The sequence below is a fragment of the Canis lupus genome, chromosome 7 (genome assembly GCF_011100685.1).
Source record: "Canis lupus familiaris isolate Mischka breed German Shepherd chromosome 7, alternate assembly UU_Cfam_GSD_1.0, whole genome shotgun sequence".
In the NCBI taxonomy this organism is placed as follows: Eukaryota; Metazoa; Chordata; class Mammalia; order Carnivora; family Canidae; genus Canis; species Canis lupus.
This window is the reverse complement of record NC_049228.1, coordinates 33,927,140-33,944,796: the sequence shown is the minus strand read 5'-3', so window position 1 is coordinate 33,944,796 and position 17,657 is coordinate 33,927,140. Positions and strand designations below refer to the sequence as shown.

General features: G+C 42.7%; 1 long non-coding RNA gene across 8 annotated transcripts in view; it reads right to left on the bottom strand.

Moving 5' to 3' along the window:
• Positions 1 to 9,157: 9,157 nt before the first annotated feature.
• The window catches only part of LOC102156210, a 114,144-nt gene continuing 105,644 nt past the window's right edge, over positions 9,158 to 17,657 (bottom strand). For 5 of the 8 annotated variants that reach the window (XR_005362193.1, XR_005362198.1, XR_005362199.1 and 2 more), the window contains 2 exons: positions 15,432 to 15,554; positions 9,158 to 9,294 (listed from right to left, as the gene is read on the bottom strand). This is a non-coding gene — a long non-coding RNA (uncharacterized LOC102156210). Of the gene's footprint in view, positions 9,295 to 14,871; positions 14,988 to 15,431; positions 15,555 to 17,657 lie in introns of those variants that run through there. The other 3 variants (XR_005362194.1, XR_005362197.1, XR_005362195.1) reach the window with 3 other exon arrangements.

The window sequence follows — 17,657 nt, the reverse complement described above, 5'->3', positions numbered from 1 at the left end:
GAAAATCCAGGGAACCCACCACTGTGCCATTCCCTGGATAGTGAAGTCTCTAACCAGTCTGTCTCAGAATCTTCTTATGTTTGGATTTATATATAATATCTAAGGCTTCTAGTTGTACTTAGCAGAAGGAATATAGAAAAACACATCAGCTCTCTAATTTTTGATTTTTTTTTAATAATTTTTTTTTAATTTATTTATGATAGTCACAGAGAGAGGGAGAGAGAGGCAGAGACACAGGCAGAGGGAGAAGCAGGCTCCATGCACCGGGAGCCCGACATGGGATTCGATCCCGGGTCTCCAGGATCGTGCCCTGGGCCAAAGGCAGGCGCTAAACCGCTGCACCACCCAGGGATCCCAGCTCTCTAATTTTTGAAATTAATTTTTATTCTTCCAGAAAAATAGGTGAGAACAAATCCCAACTCATCTTATGAGTATTATTCATTCATTATTATACATTAATTATTTACAAAGAATATTACTCATTCTAGCATTACCCTGATACTGAAACAAGACAAAGACATTGCAAGAAAGCTAGAGACCAATATTCCTTATGACTATGCATGCAAAGATCCTCAACAGAATACTAGCAAACTAAGTCCAACAATATATAAAAAGAATTATATATATAATGACCAGGTAGAATTTAACTAGTGATATAAGGTTGTTTCAACTTCTGAAATCAATCACTATAATACACAATATTAACAGAAAAAAAGGATGAAAGCCACATACTCATCTTAATAGACATAAAAAAAGCATTTGACAAAGTCCAACACCCTTTTATGACAAAAACACTCAAAATACTAAAAATAGAGGAGAACTTTCTCACCTGATAAAAAGTATCTAAGAAAAACCCATAGCTAACATACTTAATGGTGAAAGACCTAAAGCTTTCCCTCTAACATCAGGAACAAGACAAGGATATACGTTGTTGCCATTTCTATTCAACATTTTAATGGAGGTACTAGCATGCACATCTTGGCAATAAAATGGGGCAGGAGGGAGAGGAAGGCCTCCAGATCCAAAAGGAGAAAATATCTGTTTGCAGAAGACATAATCATGTATATAGAAAATCATAAGAAAATCACTAAAAGCTATTACAGCACATAAACATGTTCAGCAAGGTTGCAGGATACAAGATCAATACACAAAGATAAGTCGTGTTTCTATACATAAGAAAAGAACAATCTAAAAATTAAATTAAAAAATAATTCAACATGCAATAGTATCAAAATAATAAAATACGTAAGAATAAATTTAATGAAAGTAAAAGTATTTGAACAAGAAACTGTAAGACATCTTTGAAAGAAATTGCAAGGGACCTCAATGAATGGAAAGACGTCTCATGTTTATGGATTTTGTTTATGAATATTGTTAAGATTGTAATATGCCCCCAAATGACTTGTAGATTCAACATAAGGTCTATCAGAATCTCAGCTGTGACTTGCAGAATTGACAAGCTGATTCTAAGAGTTATGTGACAATGCAAGGAATTCAAAACTGCCAAAAGAAATCTTGGGAAAGAACAAAGTTGAAAAACTCACACTTCCTGATACCATAATTTCCTGCAAAGCTCCAGTGATCAAGGCTGTGTGTCACTGGTGTAAGGGTAGACATTGAGTTCAGTGGCATAGTATGGAGAGTTGATAAATAAACCCATACATCTATGGTTAATTGATCTTCAACAAGGGTGCCAAGATAATTGAGGAAGCAATAGTTTTTTAATAAATTATACTGGAACAATTGAATCTTTAAATATAAAAGAATGATTTGGGGCCTCTTCATACTATGTTTAAAAACTAACTCAATTTGGATAAAAATCTAAATAAGAGCTAAAACTAATAAATCTTAAAAGAAAAGATGTATAAATCTTTGACATTTTGGATCAGGCAACTGTTTTTTAGGTATTATACTACAGGCACACACACACACACACACACACACACACACAAAAAAAACAAAACAAAGAAAAAATAAACTGTACTTCACCAAAATTTTAAACTTTTATACTTCAAAGGACATCATCAAGAAAATGAAGACAATATGCAATGCAACAGACTGGGAGAAAATATTTGCAAATCAAATCTGATAAGGACTTAGTATTGAGAGGATATGAAGAACAACTCAACAATAAAATGAAAACCCAATTTTAAAATGGACAAAGGATTTGAATAGATATTTCTTTAAGGAATATATACGAATAACCAATAAGCACATAAAAGAATGTTCAATATCATTGGCCATTGGGGAAATGCAAATCAGAACCACAGGGAGATACATCTCACACCCACTAGGATGGCTATCATCAAAAAGACAGTAAGTGTTAACAAGGATATGGAGAAATTGTAACACTTACACATTGTCATTGGGAATTTTGAAGTGGTTCAGCCACTATGGGAAACTGGCAGTTTTTTCATAAAGCTGAAAATAATTAGCAATTCCATGCCTAGTTATATACCCAAGAGAACTGAAAACATATCCATATAAAAATTTGTATGCAAATGTTCATAGTTCAATTTGTATGCAATAGTTGATAGTTCAAAAAGTGGGGAAAACTCAGATGTCAATTAATTGATGAATAGGTTAGCAAAAAGTGGTATATCCATGCAATGCAATATTATTCAGCCATAAAAAGGGATGGAGTACTAATACATGCTGTAACATGGATGAACTTTGAAAACATAAGGCTAAGTGAAAGCAGACAGACCAAAGAGGTCACATATTGTATGATTCCATTCAGATGAAATGTACAGGATAGGAAATTCATAGAGACAGAAACTACATTAATGGTTTCCAGGGACTGTGGGAGGAAGGTATAGAGTGGCTGCTAATGGATATGGGTTTCTTTAGAGAATGATGAAAATAATCTGGAAAAAGATAACCACTGGAATTGTACACTTTGAAATGGTGACTTTTATGTTTGTGAATTATAGCTCAAAAATTATATGAAAAAATTAGCATCTTTGTCTTTCACCCATTAAGTACTGGCATATTTTCATGTCCCTTGATTTCCACCCTTCTCCTTTGTTTGAAAAGATTGTCTAGACTTTTAATGCAGGAATTTTTTTGGACACATTTTATCTTTATTTTCATTTATAAACTGTTGCATAACACAGTTTATAGTGTGATTTTTGAAGAGTTTCTAAACACCCCTCTAGCAATGTTTAGAAATATTAGTCCAAATATTTGGCTTTATCACACTGAAAGGTGTTGTTGTGGGCAGCAAATAGCATAAAAATTAAAGTGAAGTTTTGATGTGCTTTTAAAAGAAAGGGCTAAAGGGAGAAGGTTTGGTGGCAGGCATCTCTGGAGAACATGCTGACTAAAATAAAAACTCATTCTATAGCTTTTCCATCTGCTGCACACTGGATTTCTCCTGAAACATAAAATACATCTGAATGTAAAATACATTGAAGAGGGAATACCAGTTACCAACTTCTGCCCAGGTAAATGCCCACTCTAACAAATGAGTTGCCTGTGCAGATGCTCGGTTATAATTTTTCATGGCATCTGGTCCTAATTTCTATCTTTAAAGTACATTTTAAAAATCCTGCAATGAACATTGAGTTTTTAAATTCAGAAGATACAAGATAATCTTATTAGTGATCTGGATAGTAACTTTTCTTTAGTGGGTGACTTCTCTATGAATCTCGGGAAATCCCGAGAATTCATTGCCCCTAAACTTTCTGCTCAAAAATTTCTTATCTATATAGAAGAGTCTGTGTCATGCACGCTGTTGTGAATCTGGGCTGCTGAAGAAACTGGCAACCTAGACAGATACCCTGAGAATTGACAAGGTAGAGTGCATCAGTCAGTTTTTGCCACAGTAATGCTGCATAACAGACCACTCCAAAGTACAAGAAAATGTCTATCATTCTAGCTTATGAATATGTGAGTCAACTTCTCTGGGCTCAGCTGGGTTTGACTCCAGGCCACGGGTCTAATTTAAGTCTGCTCCAAGAATCTTATTTCTCCAGGATAAGTGGACTAACCCCCAAAGCATGTTCTTCTCCAGGTGATGGCAGAGGGCAAGAGGATGAGACTATGCAGGTGCATCAGATAATACCCCATTGGCTAACGCAGACATTCTGCTCAGCCCAAAGCCAAGGGGCAGGCAAATACATTCTGCCTCTAGTAGGAGGGACTATAAAAACACAAGGCAACAGGTGTGAATAAGGAAAGGGTGAAAAAGTAGAGCTAGGAATTCAATCTGCCCGCAATGTAGATTTTTTTGGAGTACATCAAATTATAATAGAATAAATTCTAAATTTTCTTACCTTGAAGTTATAGCTTGTGTACACCCTTTTCTCATTCAATATACCCAGACAGGAAGCCTCTTTCTACAGTGTAGTGGTGATTTTCAACTATTTGCACATTTTAATATTTTAAAGCATCAGAACCTCTTTTTAAAGCAATTTTATGTAGAACCTTAATTTATGAAGTGGATAGTGGTAGGGCTGCTTCAGTGCGAGGGCAGAGAGAAAGGAGATTTAAGTTTACAATTTTAAAATATAGGATGCCAGCTAAATTTGGATTTAAGATAAACAATTAGTAATTTTTAGTATATCTCTTTGGTATCCTTTTTCTTCTTTTCTTTCTCTTTCTAAAGATTTTGTTTTTATTTATTTATTTATTTATTTATTTATTTATTTATTTATTTTAGGGAAAGAGAGGGGGAAAGAATCCCAGGCAGACTCTGCACTGAGCATGAAGCCTAACGCAGTGCTTGAATGACCTGAGCTGAAATCAAGAGTCCGTAGACCAAACGACTGAGCTACCCAGCACCTGGGTAGCTTGCTTGCTTTCTTTCTTTCTTTCTTTCTTTCTTTCTTTCTTTCTTTCTTTCTTTTTTATTTCCTTCCTTCCTTTCTCTCTCCTTTCTTTCTTGTAAATCTGTTGTCTTTATAGGGCTCTTCCATAGAACACACAGCTCAGAAGTACCTCTGTCCCCAGTGCCTCTGTACCCTGGGCTCCTTAGGTGAAGCTTTTAGGGGAGAAAACTATTGTGTGGCTGAGGACTGAGCCTAGAAGAGCAAGCCGGAGGCAGACTGAAATTCTCCAGCAGCCACCTATACTAAATCGTGGAGTGAGTGCTGAAAAAAGAAGCTGCGTGAATTGTTTGGAAAGAGAGTTCTCATGCTTAAAAAGATGAAGGGAAGGAATGATTGGAAGTCCTGCAGCATTCTAGTTTCAGATCAGTGTAGTGATTGATTCCCATCGAGCACCTGAAAGACTGATTTTTGCTGAACGCAGAAGTGGAGTGGGCAGGAGCATGACTGCTCCCCAACCCCCTCCCGTTCTCCCCACTGGAGCAGCTCCCCCACCCGCACTGCCCCTCACCTTATGGAGGGTCTGAACAGCCTGCTTGATTACATCGCAGGGTGCAAGTTTCGATGGGCAAGGCAAGCAGTGAAGCATCTCTTCTTGCCTTTTGGAAGTTCAGCTTCTTGACCCTCTGACTACACTGTTTTTGCAGAACAGTGAGCCCCTTATGTTTACACAAAGCTAATTGGCTCTGTTAGAACGGATGTGATTGATTTTCTCCCTTCAGTGCAGGGATTTAAATTGTGGGGAGTCCAGGGAGACCTCGGGCCACCGTGAAATGGAAGTTGCTTTAGATCTGTGCCTCTGTAGACCAGCAGCAGATGGACACGTAAGAGCCTGAAAACTGTTGCATTAAATATTGCTCCCTCAACAGCATGCCAGTCTTCCTGACCGTTTCAATGAGTGGGAAATATTTCACGTACTTTCATGCAGACATCAACAGTGAGCTCAAAAGTTCTGGGAAGCAGTTAAATGCTTTTGCTTTTGTTGCTTCAATTTTCCATCTGCAAAGGAAGTCCAGAAGGTATAGGTCTGTGGAAAACTGAAATCAAGCCTGGCTGCAGTCAGTTCTGGGGAGGAGGACCAGGGATGGAAGGAAGCCTTGGACTCTCTCCTGGGCTCTCCCATCCTTCCCCAGCGGTGGGCTGAAGCCACAGCACCAGTGTGTCCTTTGGCCTCCTGTCTGTCCATCCAGAAGATAAATAATGCTTATTTATCTTCTTATTTACTTATTTACTTCCTTGAAACAGTAACTGGACAAAGTAAAAATCATTCTCATGTCTTGGAAATGACCAAAACTTGTATGTGCCTTGAAGAGAAAAGCCTACACAGCTTGCACAGAGCAAGGAGATGGTAATGAGAAACCAGACCGTGAACACAGTGAGACCCCATCCGCAGTGAGGACAGATGATGTCCCAACCTCCCTTTGCTGAGAAAACACAAGATGTGTTTGTTCTCCTCAGAGTCCTGCCCTTCGACACCAAAGGGTTTTGTTTGTTTTAGGAGCAGTGACTAAGGCTGGCAGGAGTGGGTTCTCCTGTTGTGCAGAGGCCCGTAAAGCACCCACAGCCGCCAGCAGGCCATCTCCATAACCTCGTTAGATGGCCCTGGGACGGTTGCTGGGCAGGATGAAGTTACCAGAGCGCCGTGAAGGGCTTTGTGCACCTGAAATGCGCTCTGGAGGCAAGCCCACTTACTGCGTGTCGGCCCGCAGTTCTGCTCATGAACAGAAAGCACAATCAAAGTTTCTACCCTTCTACCCAGAAGGGCCCAGAAACACAGTGCAATCTCATTTCACCACTTACGTGAAAGCTATTGTGGAGATCCTATTGCGCATGTAGCTCAGAACCGTAGCTATAGCATTAAGGTTGTAAACTTTTTCTTCTCTTGCAGCCTTCATGACGTATTTCCTGCTTCTAATAATCATAGGAAATAGTCCCTCCAAAATGAATAAATTTGTAGGATTTCACAAAATCTGAAATGTTGTGCTACTCCCTGAGAAAAGCACCGTGCGAGCTGCGTGGTGGGAGGCTCTCTGGAGGCTCATGAGCCTTCCCCGCTGACCTGTGTCAGGCCAGCCTCTGAGCAAGCTTTGAGGAGAGCCTGCTAATTATAGGCATGCAAAGTGTAATTAGAAGCAGCCCTCTGCTCCTTTTGGCTCCTTGTGGGATTCTAGTCATCTGTAACATATCTTTGTGACAATAATTGTTTCCGGTGTTTAACCTCTGAAAGTCCACTTGATCAAAGTTGCCCTGAATTGTCATGATCATTTGATTTTACCTGTACTAATTGTTGGGGAGGGGAAGTAATAATAATCCTACTGATATGGCCTGGGTTATAACTGAGCATATACTTTTTCCACAGGGAAAAATTTTCAAGTTAAAAGACAAAGATTATTTGTGTGTTTGTGAATGTGTGTATTTGTGGTGTGAGCATGAGAGATAGAGACAGAGAATGAACCAGCCTTGAGGGGGGCCCACTCTCCGGCCTGGGCTTAAACAAAAGATCATCAGAAATAACCAGAAGCAGTTTGGGGTGAAGCAGAGGCTATGCTACTCTCCAAAAATGGCTCTGTTGTCACAAATTTCTTTCAGAATATGCAAGAGTGAGATATGAAGAATGACCTTACATATGATTGAGCATAGTGTCCAGTCGAAAGCCACACTGTCCTATAGAACTTTCTGTGGCAGTACAAATGTCCACCACGCTAACCACTACCATACATATGGCTGTGCAGCTCTTGAAATGTGGCTGATATGACCATGGAACCGATTATTTAAACATTAATTTATGTTAACTTTAAATATAAATGGCCACAGGATCCAGTGACTACCACACCACAACACAAATCCGAAGTGACACATTTAGAAATGAAAACGCCTGCTCTTTGATGCCTCCTGGGTGTCACTTAGCCAGGTGACCTGGGCTCGGTCAGTTTCCATCCGCCCTCAGCTCTCTCAGGGGGATTCTGAGAGGACTCCTGCTTTGAAATTCTTTCTGTTCCAGGAACCTGACTGCGAAGGAAAGAGAAGCTGACATTTCACTACTGTGTGTAGTTCCAGTTCTTTTTTCTCTCCCCTGCTATTAGAAACCTACTGCAGACTGAATAATCGGGCCTCCAAATTGTTGGTGGCTAGGGAATGTATTTTCTTTTCTACACAGAGTTTCTTAAAACGTAGATTCAATCCACTTAAAACTTTGTGCAGGTTCTCCCAGGGATCCGGGGGTAGAGCTCCTCCGTCTCAGTGGCTCTGAGCTCTCCTCACACCCAACTGTGTGCCTTCCACAAGAGGCCAGCCTTTGGGGCTCTTGCCAACTTGGTGTGTTCGCCACCTCAGCCACGTGATGGAGGCCAGAGGAGGGCGGGCAGGCTGTCAGCAGGGCTCAGAACCAGAACTCTTGCCCGTAAGCTCAGCCCAGGTAAGCATGACTCCAAGACCAAGTATGGAGACTGGTGGTGGTGGTGTTCATGATGGGGGCCGGTGGATACAGATAGGCTAACCAGTGTTCACAGTGAGCTCTGAGGGTGAAGCCAAGGTTGGTCAGGCCGGGCTTGGGGTCCAGAGGCTCAAATATGGCAGAGGCCTTGAGGAAGACAAAACAGGTAGTTGGCTTTCAGGACTCATGTTCTGCCTTGGTTTATTTATTTATTTTTTTAGATTTTATTTATTTCTTTGAGAGAGAGCAGAGCAAGAGAGAGAGAGAGAGAACACAGGAGCAAGGGGGAGGAGCAGAGGGAGAGGGAGAAGCACACCCCTGCTGAGCAGGGAGCCTGACCTGAGGCTCGATCCCAGGACCGTGGGGTCATGACCTGAGCCAAAGGGAGATGCTTAACCAACTGAGCATGGGTGCCCCCTTGCCTTATTGCCTCTGACTGTACCTCATCCCAGAGATCACACAGCCCTCTGGCTCGGCTCCCTCCCCTCCCATCCCTTCCCTCCCATCTGAAGGCTCCCTGTCCATGTCCCTGTCTTGCCAAGCCAAGCCTGATTTAGGCCCAGTGGTGGGAAGGAGTACGGAGTTATTTCCCAAATCACATTCTTTGTCAATCAGACATAGGACTCATTTTCCCAAAGCCAAGTCGGGGTCAATCTCTCCAAACCCTGCTTCTAGTCCTCAAGCTGCCTCCTGTCTTTTGTCAGAGGCCTGTCACTAGAATCTCAAAGTATATCAGTGAGGAGGCAAGCAGGGAGGGCGTTCAACCTGGGGGCCTGGAAACAGTGTTCACAGGTGGCCGAGTGTAGTCGCACCAATGAACATGTGGCTGGGGCTGTTGATTCCAGGAGAGGGACCCTCTGTAGCAAGCATGCACATCCTTGTGATTTTTCTTTGTGGTGAATGAACCATTTATTTAGAAAGGAAGCCCAGGGGTCTCTGAGGAAAATGCCCAGAATCCTGATAGGTGGACTTTTCTGGGATGGTAGCTGAAGTGGCTCTGGCTGTGAGGCTGGCAGATGAGCAGTGGTTTCTCTGCAGAAAAAGCAAGTAGAAATAGACTAGGCTTAAGTTCCTGAAACCTTTTCAAGAATTCACAGTGCCTTCTTAGCTCCAACTATGCACGGGGTCTATGCTGTATCTGATCCCAAATGACTGGTGATCCTCATGTCATGAGCACTGAAACCTGGAATATGTTTGCTGCTCTTTGGGATGTGGCTGTTGGCTGCCTTAGGCCCCCACAAGGAAAGATGTGGGATCTGCTGTTCCCCAAGGACCTGCTGTGTCCTAGGAGTTGTACTTGGTGAACAACGTAACCTGACTCACTCTGTTCTCTTCTTTCTGTAGCAGTCTACTTGCCAAGCCCTTTCTGTGCCCTCGACTGGAAGGGACAATAGTATCCATGCGACAGGTGCAAAGCTGTTATCTAAAGCACAAATGCCCAGTCTTGGAAGAGCAGACCTTAATGTTTCTCTTCTAATGACAGTGAACCTCTGACCATTTAAAAATGTAGAACACTTTTTTTTTTTCTCAAATGAAACCTTACCTAGATGGTAGACAAATTAAAAAGAAATAAGAATTTTAAGCAAGCCGAGGTGCTATTCTGGTTGAAGGGATTTCTGAGTGGAGCTTGGATCCCAGCCCCCAATGCCTCCAAGCACACCTCCTTGGCTCTTGAGAGCTTCTGGGACGTTCAGTGGAGCACAAAGGCATCAACAGTGCCCACCTCGACACCAAGGGACTGCTCTGTGTACAAATGTTACTAACTTTTTACGTACAGCATTCCTTTGCTATTTGTAACACCGTGACGTATATTATTATTATTAGTTGCAGTTATCAGTATTATCATTCCCATTCTGCAGAAGAGAAACCGAGGCTTAAAATGTCTAAACATCTTCCCAAGTGACAGAGCCTGGATTTAACTCTGGAGAGTCTGACTCTGAGGCCAACATTCTTAACCATTGTTCTTTGATTCCTATGCTCAGCAGTTCTTTATTGAGCACCCTCTATAGGTCAGGCATGCTGTCTGTAAGCAAAACAGATAAAACCCCTGCCCCTGTGGAGCTGACCGTTAGCTGGGGGGGAGTTGGTGGATGGGATACAGACAGTGGATAAGTAAGCAAGAAGTAGTATGTGAGTGGTAAGTGCTCTGAAGAGGAAAGGATAATAGAGAGCATGGGGGAGGGGTTAAACATATAAATGGGGCCAGCGGAGTTCCCCATTAAAGTGAGAACTACAGGGGCACAGGTGTTTATGCATTGGACTCTTGGTTTCAGCTCAGGTGGTGAGATCAAGCCTCATGTCGGACTCTGTGCTCAGGGCAGGGTCTGCTTGAGATTCTCTCTCCCTTTCCCCCTGCCCCTCCCCTTTGTACTCTCTCTCTCTTTAAAATAAATAAATAAGTCTTTAAAAAATAAAGTAAGAACCACAATATTTTATCTGAATTTGAAAAAAAAACCCGACCTCGGGTAGAATTAAGAAAGATACTATTAAAGAAGTCATCAAATTATATTTATGAAATGGGGAAAATGGTAAAATGAACAATACCTTGAAATCAAGATCTTTCAGTGGGTAAAATATGTACAGGCAGTCGTAAGGTAACCATTAAAATGACTTAAGATGCATTTAAACATGGATTTCCTGTGTCAGCATGTTTGTCCAAAGCATGGAAGTTCTTTTTTTTTTTTTTTTTAAGATCTTCATTTATTTGACATAGAGCCAGAGAGCATGAGCAAGGGGAACAGGAGAGCGAGAAGCAGATTCTCCACTGAGTAGGGAGCCCAACGTGGGATTTGATTCCAGGATGCGGAGATCATGACCTGAGCCAAAAGCAGACACTTCACCGACTGAGCCACCCAGGTGCCCCAATTTTTTTAAAGATTTTATTTATTTAGTCATGAGAGACACAGAGAGAGAGAGAGAGAGTCAGAGACACAGGCAGAGGGAGAAGCAGGCTCCACACAGGGAGCCCCATGTGGGACTCGATCCCAGGACTCCAGAATTAGGCCCTGGGCCGAAGGTGGCGCTAAACCACTGAGGCACCCAGGTGTCCCAAGCATGGGAATTTTTTAGAGGAAAGGTTGCTCATGCACATGTGTTCAGGGTGTTTTGTGGAAGCTGTCATATGCGGCATCTCGTTTGCCAGTGGTAGTCATTCAGGGTTTGCTAGTTTTGACAGTAGCCGCAGGATTTGATTAGGAAGGATTTCGTTGCTGGTTTTAACAGAATATTGACACATTATGTTCCTTCACAGTTTGTTTAGCAGCTGTTTTATTGCAAATCCAGGCAAACTCTGATTAATTTAGCACTGATTAAAAACTGAATCCTCAAATGGTGAGATCACTTCACACAACTATTTTCTTCCCCACTTAGGAAAGTGACTTCCTAGGGAAGCCTGGTGCAAAACATACAATCAGATCTCAAGCTTCTTTTTTTATTTTTAAAGGTTTTTTAAATTAATTAATTAATTAATTTAGAACATGAGTGGGGGGAGGGGCAAAGGGAGGGAGAGAAGGAGAGAGAATCTCAAGCAGACTCCCTGCTGAGCACAGAGCCCAATGTGGGGCTCCATCTCATGACTCTGAGATTAGGATCTGAGCTGAAATCAAGAGTTGGATGCTTAATCAACTGAGCCACCCAGGCGCCCCCAGGATCTCAAACTTCTTAATTGCTCATAAACTTCAGCAATCATTTACTCTCTGAAGAAAGTCTGGCTTCCTTATGCGACCACCTTATGTTTTCTGTTCATCACGTGTAGTAGCAAAACCACAACAGATCACAGGGTCATCAGCAAAATGAGAAGCAAGACCTGAATTTGTGTCTGGCTATCAGGCTGGCTGTGAAGTTACAGTTTTATAAGCAAAAGTGGTGATAGCAATGAATTGAAAGCCTCATGGAAATGTTGATGAAATGATTATACGCAGAGCAGACCATCCATGTGGGCAAAATAGAGCCTCCCACACCATCATTGCCAGGCCCTCCACGGGGTGCTGGATTTTCAGTGGTAGATGGTGATTGTTGGGTAACCAAGGGGTGGCCGAGCGGGTGCTTCACAATGTCAGCTTCAGGGGCCTGACACATATGCCATATCTATGCCATCAGGGCAATTCTGGGAACTAGAACATTTTCTCTTGAACGTCCTTGTCACATGTAAATGTGTCATCTGGAAAAGGGTAAGATATTAACCATTACTTGTGCTAGCAGAGCTTAGCTTTGCAGCAGAGTGGGAGATTCATCGGTTTGTTCATAGGTGATTCATTTGTTTGAATGATCTATTGAGAGCCTGTATGTGTCAGGCACTGTTTGAATAAAACAGACATATATTCCCCGCTCTCAAGAACTTCCATTCTGGTTAGAGGAGAGAGACACACAGATTAAGAAATATTTATCTGATGTGTCAGATAGTGAGAAAGAAATCAGGACAGAGGGGTGGGGTGAGCCATGCCTCCTTTGCACGGGGCTATCAGGGAAGAGCTTTTTAATAAGGGAGCACTTAAACAAGGGCTGAAAGGGGGTGAGACCAGCTATAGCCTGGGCAGAAGGATGGGGAGAGCCAGGGCCCCAGGGTGGGAGGGGCTCTGGGTGCAATGCAGCGATGTGGTGATGAGTCCAGTGTGGCGGGTTTGGAGAGGTCCTAGAAAGAGTAGCTGCCGACAAAAGACAGATGGAGACAGGAGATCATGAAGGAAAATGCATCAGCAGATCTGCACAGGAGAATGGACCCTGAGGCCACCTGCCAGTTGGCAATAGATAGAGGGGTGAAGAGAAGGTTGTTTTACAAGGAAAAGCAGAAATGATGGGAAGAAATCAAAGTGTCCAAAGACCAGTCTCTCCTCTCTCATATTTCTCTATCCAGGCCTGGTCTCTGGCTACACATGATCATCTCCCATAATGTTACACACTCATCTTGTCTGTGGGCTGAGTCAGAGCTGGCTCCCAGTCAGTCTGCTCTTGTTGGTGTTTTCCTCTGCCTCCTTCTCCTGGACCAGCTCCTTGGAAAACCAACCAAACCAGACTGAGAGTCAAAAGACATGTTTGTTTTGTCCTGGCTCTGCTATTAGTAACCATGTGACTTCAGGCATGTCTTCATTTTATAGATTAGAGATCCCAGGACCAGTGAGATGAGTTCAGCTATATCTGCCTAGAACGTGTAAGTGCTTGGTCTGGGCACAACTTAGCCTTTATTCATACATTTAATTTTATCCTAATTTTCATCACACATTGATGCTTGTAAACTCTTCTCTCTAAACACCCCATGGGCCCTAATCAAGTAAACACCCAGTAGAGGCTTCAAAAGAAAGATAAGGCGGGGGGCACCCAGGTGACTCAGCCAGTAAAGTGTGCAGACTCTTGGTTTTGCCTCAGGTCCTGGGATTGAGCCCCCACACTGGGCTCTGTGCTCTGCACGGAGTCTATTTGAGATTCTCTCTTTCTCTCTTCCTCTGCCCCTCTCCCTGCTTACTGGCTCTCTCTCTCTACTTAAAAATAAATAAATCTTTTTTTTAAAAAAAAGAAATATAAGGAATCCTAGTTTGTGGATGGATACACACGTCCTCAAATTCAGTGATTTTCCTATTATAGCTCCTTACAAATGAATCACCTGGGAGCTTGTTAAAATGCGGTTTCTAGAGAATATCCACAGATTTAGATTCAGTACGTTTCAAGTTATTTTAAATTTAAATTTAATTTTAATACAATGCCCAGAGGATTCTGAATCAGGTAGCAATGGGCTATTCTTTGGGAAACAATGGCATGCATGTTAATAATTATTATATCATTGGGATGATATAGGTGGTGGTGGTGGTGGTGATGGAGCTGTCTGGAGATTAGTGGAAGTGGTAATGGCAGATGGTAGCAGTGATGATGGTGGTGGAGATGAAGGTATTGGTTGCATATAGAAGTAGGAATGGTGGCCTTGGTGTTGCTGGTGCTGGCAGTAGAGGTGACGCTATTGTTTGGGAGTAGTACAAGTGGTACTGGTGGTGTTGAGATGGTGCAAGTTAAGGTCGTGATGGAGGTCATGGTAGTGCAGGTGGTAATCATCACTTTCAGGTGCAGTGTCACTGGTGCTGTTGCTTAGTTCCCTTGAGGACTCATCATGCCTGATAGTATAGAGTCCACTACACTCACTGGAGTTGACTTTCATTTCTTTAGGTGCATGGGCCTCTGATGGCTATATTCATCCTGAGATGTATCTTTTTAGATCTGTTCTATAAACTGAACTCCAGAGTTCTTCTGAGTGACTACCAACATCATTTCTTTTTTTTTTTAATATTTATTTATTTATTTATGATAGTCACAGAGAGAGAGAGAGAGAGAGGCAGAGACACAGGCTGAGGGAGAAGCAGGCTCCATGCAGGGAGCCCGATGTGGGACTTAATCCCGGGTCTCCAGGATCGCGCCCTGGGCCAAAGGCAGGCGCTAAACCGCTGCGCCACCCAGGGACCCCAACATCATTTCTTATATCCAGCCAAGTAGCTCATGTTTATTGAATGCTTCTCATGTGCCAAGAATTCTACTGGATTTTCTCATTATATTCTTACTACAGCCCTATGAAACAAATGCCATTATGATGCCCAATTTAAAGATGAGACACCTGAGGTTTAATAACAGCTGGGGAATGGTAGAGTCAGACCTAGACCCAGAGAGCCTTTGGTAGATTCTGGAATTAGCACAGTTAAGCCACTCCATCAGTTTCTATGCTGGGCACATGACAGGAACATAAGTATCTGAATGAATAAATAAAGCAATATGACAGTATAAGAGCAAACCAGACAAAACTATACTTCATTTATATTTTACTTTTTGTAGTCTACTCAAAAGTGAAGTAACAAAATCTCTGAGTGATGGCAAGTATTTGTTTCCAGCATCTATCCCCGTACCCAGCATACAGTTCATGTCCTCAGAAAACACTTAGTAATCCATAAATGAAACATTTCCACTTAGAGTTTGGTAAATAACTCATAGTAAAAAGAGTCACAGAAAATTCAGAGTATCTGACCTTGTATACATTGTTTTTAAATCATAGGAATCTTTGGAAAGTACTTTCCTGAGATTCTGTGGAAGAGCTCATCCTGCCGGACATATCAGATTAGACAAAGAGAAAAGATGAAGTTGTCCCATGAAGACAGTCCCATGGCAGAGCTAGCAGAATAGGAATGAACATTACCTACCGTGGCCGGGGGAAGGTGGCACCATAGGAATCTCCCTCACTGGCTCCCTGACACTTTACATCCCTTTATTAAGAGGTCAGTCATAATTGCAGTTAGATTGAAGGTTTCCAAAGTAATTGACCCCTGCAGAGGAAAGGCTTTGGGTTAAATTTGCTCTGCAAGGGAAGTGGCTAGGACATTGGTGGGGTGTGGTGGGGTGTGGGGAGAAAGGAACATTGTAGGCATAAAGGATGGTTGTGGCTTCACCAGCTTTCAGCACTGGCATAGATCCTCCCTGTGTTCTGACATCCTTTTACATTTTTAACCACTCCATCGTCCCACTATTGGGCTCCAGTTTTGCTCCACAAGAAGTGTTAAGTCTGCTCAGGAATTAACAGCTTCCGGTTGTGTCTATTGGGATGAAAGGATCAGTATTGGTTCTACTGCTCTTCACCTGGAGAAGTGTGCCAGGCCACAGACCCAGGACCCTGCCTTTGGCTTCATGATGCTCTCAAGTATGTGACTTTAGTCTTGTGTCTGCAGTTCCATGATTGCCCAGAGTCTTGCAGATTCCCCTGCCCGTGTCCTCGCTACTTTCCCTTCAGTCCAGAAACTGCTTTTTAGCTTGAAATGTAAAAAATAAGCAAGAAGGGAAACTTCTCTGCAGGAACAGTAGCTTCAGAGCAAAGCAATTATAGTCTTTGATTATGAAAGAGCACTCTTAAGAGAAGTATGTGTAAATGTTCCTGCCCAGTCTCCTTTTGACTTCCCTATGAGAAGCGTTTGTGATCAATAGCAGGAAATGAGGGGCCCCAGCCAGCTGAGGGTGTTGGCTCCAGTTCAGCTTCATGGCCCAGACAGGTGAATAGTGGCTTTGCTTTCAGCTTTGCTTTGGTCTACTATAAGATTTGAAAGAAATTTCCCAATAACCTCAAAGTGTTTAGGTTTGAGAGCTGCTTACAAAAATGTGATCTGGATTTGATATATATATATATATATCATCTTCCTCTGGGGATTAGATCCTTGAGGGTTTTCCCAGTGCTAATGGCTTGCCAGGCACATGCTACATTCCACGGGGTCCTGGCTGGGATGTATAGTAACGGGACTGCCCAGGGAACTTTGTGCAATGTTGCAAACTCTCCAAATGGGGTAAAAGAAACCCTGATTGGAAAGAGTGTGGAGACATCCATGAATAGCTAATGGTCACCATTTCTGTAGGGCAAGTGCCAATGTGCTTGACTTGCCTCATTGTCTGCCAATCAGTGTTTTTAACTGGCTGGACTGTCATTTTCTACATACGTATTTGTTCTGCAGTCATCAGCATCTGCTCTGTTCCAGCTGTCTTTAGGGTGACAGGGCAAAGACAAAGTTCCTGCCTTCAGGGCGATCACTTGTTAGAATGAGACACAGAAATGTAAACCATTAATTAAAATACCACTTAAGTGCAGTGATGGCTATCCTATGATCTGGAGTTAGATGGTCCTCTCTAAGTATTGGTGATCTGGGGGTGGGGGTATTATCACATTCCCTGTTTCTCCAGTTCCATACTACATGTACCCCCCAAAGTACTCCTTCCCTCTTCAGAGTCTCCAACAAATCCTCCTCCTGGCTGTAGGCCAACAAGCCCTGCCACATTTTCTGTGGTTGGGAAGCCAGCTGATACCCAGGCCTTCAGAAAGTGTGGGCCTGTTGTTCACTTGGATTCAAATGTACGTACCAGGAAAGGAAAGAGCGTGATTCACTCCTCTCACAGATCACGAAGGCTTCACACAGAATAACAACTGATCTGAGTCTTGAAGAAGCAATAAGAGCTTTGTAAATGTCAAATGCTGTGCCTGAGAAGCACAGACCCCATTCTTCACACAGCGATGCATCGCCACTCTTTCTGCAGACCTGGTGGTTTGGACCAGCAGTCCTTCATACCCTGGCTTCTCAGCTGCAAATAAAGCTTTCTCTCCTACGAATGCCTCATTACTGTATCATTTCACAGCATTTCTTGAGTGGTACTCTGGGAATGGAGATGTGATAAAGGTTGTGTGTGTATGTGTGTGTGTGTGTTAAAGAAAAGAAATAGGAGATCCCTGGGTGGCTCAGCGGATTGGCGCCTACCTTTGGCCCAGGGCGCGATCCTGGAGTCCCAGGATCAAGTCTCGCCTCGGGGTCCCAGCATGAAGCTTGCTTCTCCCTCTGCCTGTGTCTCTGCCTCTCTCTCTCTATGTCTATCATGAATAAATAAATACAATCTTT